Genomic DNA, 3419 nt, shown 5'->3' with positions numbered 1-3419 from the left:
ACGTTCCCCAACAGTTTGGATATCGGAAGTATTCCGGGTGAAATCGGGATTTTACCGGAGTACCGGGAGGTTACCGGAACCCCTCGGGAGCTTAATGGGCCATAATGAGCCTTGTGGAGAAGAGGAGAGGCGGCCAGGGTAGCCCCCCCCCTAGTCCAAATAGGACAAGGAGAGGGGGGCGCCCCCCCCCCTTTCCTTCCTCTCTCCCTCCTCTTTCCCCCTCCACTCCTAGTCCAACAAGGAAAAGGGAGGGAGTCCTACTCCCGGTAGGAGTAGGACTCCTCCTGGCGCGCCCCTCTAGGCCGGCCGCACCTCCCCCCTTGCTCCTTTATATACAGGGGCAGGGGGCACCCTAGAGACACAACAATTGATCGTTTGATCTTTTAGCCGTGTGCGGTGCCCCCTCCATCATAGTCCACCTCGATAATATTGTAGCGGTGCTTAGGTGAAGCCCTACGTCGGTAGAACATCATCATCGTCACCACGCCATCGTGCTGACGAAACTCTCCCTCAACACTCGGCTGGATCGGAGTTCGAGGGACGTCATCTGGCTGAACATGTGCTGAACTCGGAGGTGTCGTGCGTTCGGTACTTGATCGGTCGGATCGTGAAGACGTACGACTACATCAACCGCGTTGTGCTAACGCTTCCGCTTTCGGTCTACGAGGGTACGTGGAGAACACTCTCCCCTCTCGTTGCTATGCATCACCATGATCTTGCGTGTGCGTAGGAAATTTTTTGAAATTACTACGTTCCCCAACACCTTGAGCGCTGGAAGGCACACTGGCTCGTCGTGGAGGGGCCAACGGTGAGCGGCAGATGCAATATGAGCAGAAGTTGCGCCGTGACAAGGAGGCTCTGCGGCTTGGGGAGGAGGAGTGCGCCCGCCTCGCCGCTATGCTGCCGCCGCAGCAGACGTCGGAGGAGGCTGCCCTGGCGGTCTATCAAGCCGCGTTCGGTTGGGCTGGGCCTCCCCCGTCTTCATTGACCTCGTCGGGCGGTGACGACGACGACGGCAAGGGCAACGGCAACGGCAAGGGCAAGACAGTCTACTAAGGCAGCATGCGGGCGGTTATTAGTTTGTTTTTAAAAAAATTAGTTGTTTAAGTGGACTTTGGCCGGCCATTTATGTATAACCGCTGGGCGCATCTGCTGGCCCAAATGAAAAATCAGATGCGCATGTTCGTCTGGCCGATCCAAACAAACGAAAAGCAGACAAAACGTACGTTCATTCGGGTCTGCGCGGTGAAGTTGCTCTAAGCAACCAAACCTGTGGTTGGCTCAAAAATTGTGGTTGGTTCACGTTCAGAAAACTGATTTATTTTGACGAGGGAACCAATAATTCTGTGTGCCGATCTGACCGATGGGACGGCAAAAAACAAGATCACGTGTCGCGTGCTTGTTCGCCGACCGCATTGTTGATTGTTGGGTGCCCCTACGCGCACCGCACAAGAGCAGAGCCAGTTGATCAGTTGATCTGTACCACCACACTTTGGCTCCTCCGCCCTCTGCTCTCTTCTGCTCGGCAGCCGAATCTCCCTCCGCCCCGCCCGTGCTCAGGTGAGAAACCTCGCCCCTCCCCCACCCATCGCTCCTCCATTTTGCTCGGCCCATTCCGTCTTTTGGTGGCGGGGCTTTCAGTTCCATCGATTCTCTAATTACGGATGACGCCTCGTTGAACAGAAACCCTCGGCGCCTTGCCCCTTTGCCAGAGGATGCCATTAACTCAGGTTTGCTCTTTCCTCTCGACACTACGTTTTTCAAGCAGTACATGTTTCCTGATGCATAAGAGTAATTTGTGAGGCATTACAATAAGGACTTACTGTAAGGGGCGTATTTAACTGTAATTTTCTGTAAAGAAAAAGGAATGCGTGCGCATATAGCAATTGTAGTTCAGAAAATGGTACGGTGTTGCCAAGACAAGTCTGCTTGTCGCGATGTAATTTTAGGTATGGTGGTTTGGATGAGCAATTGAGCATGTGATATGTATATAGTAGGATGACGGTTGTATGTATGGACGTATGGTCACATTGGCGGAGCTTAGGCAAGGCCGAATGGCCATGGCCCGCCCAGCTCCGGCACTTCTCCTCATATATATATATATATATATATATATATATATATATATATATATATATATATATATATATATATATATAGGAAATTATTTAGGAATAATATATTCTTACTCCTATGAAGATCTTCAATTGGTGGCGGTGGTTCATTCATCTTCGGGCCACGCCAACTGTTGACCTGGCCCAAACAATTTAAGGGAGAGCGGGTTTGGATGATTTTTGCTCAGCCAAATGATAGTACAGTGTTCTTCTTAAACATTTTTCTGTATGTTATCCTAACCTATGTGTGTCAGGTGCACAAACGTGGGGCTATAAGCCGTTCCATTGACATTGGTAGGTTCTCTGAATATGGAGAACTGAATCAAGCTTTGGCCCACATGTTTGGCATGGAAGGGCGACTCGAAGATCGACAGAGTATGGGTTGGAAATGTATCTAGCAGGATTATGAGGGCGACTTCCTATTTGTCGGTGATGACCCATGGGAGTAAGTCCACCGTTAGTTTTCTGCCTATGGCTATATGAACTTCTCAAGATTCCCTGTTAAAATGTCATGAATTGATACAACTGAAACACGAATGTGTGCGTATTTCCTTTAAAAAAATGAGAAGTTTAGAACACTGCCCTCTTTTCTTTTACTGTTCATGATGAAAGATTGTACTGGTCGGTTACCCTGACATTTTTGGCATTGATGCTGCAGGGAGTTTGTGATCATCGTCAAGTCCATTTGGATCTTGTCGCCTCAAGAGGTTCTTCAGCCGATGTTTCCGGGTGGTGATTTAACATCAAGGCTGTAGCCTACGAAATCAATGCAGTGAAGAATATAGTGTATATGTGTGAGCTTATTGTTGTGAGGGCTAAAATTCTGCCAAGACTAGCTTGATCATGCGCGCTGCAATATTTGCCGTGAGGCCTAAATTCTCCTAAGGCTATACATTTGATCATGGGTGCTGCGACGCGCCATTTAAATGCTACGTGCATTGTCTCTGGGATATACTTTTTTCATGCCTTTACTATTTTCACACAACAATAGTGTGTTTAACTCTCTGAGAAAGAGAAGATGATAGCATCGGAGGTAAATACACCAGGAGTCATAGAACTTGCACGTGACGGTCAGTTTGGTGCACAAAGTTGTAAAATACGTGTTTCTGGTCATCAAACTTGCAAAAACGTTCATATATGGTCGCATTCCATGTACGCAGACGTATCCGTGGCCCATGTGGCATACCAGCATGGCCAGGGCCCATTGTAAGCCCACCACGCATGGTAGATCTGTAGGCTTTTTCTTTATTTATGTATTATGCACCTATTTTTTAACTTATTAAGCCCCTAAAATAAAATAATTTT

General features: G+C 48.4%; 1 long non-coding RNA gene across 1 annotated transcript; it reads left to right on the top strand.

Annotated features, from left to right (window-relative positions):
- Positions 1–1453: 1453 nt before the first annotated feature.
- On the top strand, positions 1454–3059 carry LOC119318815. Its single transcript, XR_005154252.1, has 4 exons — positions 1454–1560; positions 1684–1730; positions 2369–2559; positions 2773–3059. It is a non-coding gene; the product is annotated as an uncharacterized LOC119318815 (long non-coding RNA).
- The last annotated feature ends 360 nt before the right edge of the window (positions 3060–3419 follow it).

This window comes from Triticum dicoccoides, chromosome 6A (genome assembly GCF_002162155.2).
Source record: "Triticum dicoccoides isolate Atlit2015 ecotype Zavitan chromosome 6A, WEW_v2.0, whole genome shotgun sequence".
In the NCBI taxonomy this organism is placed as follows: domain Eukaryota; kingdom Viridiplantae; phylum Streptophyta; class Magnoliopsida; order Poales; family Poaceae; genus Triticum; species Triticum dicoccoides.
This window is presented reverse-complemented; position numbering and strand designations above follow the sequence as displayed.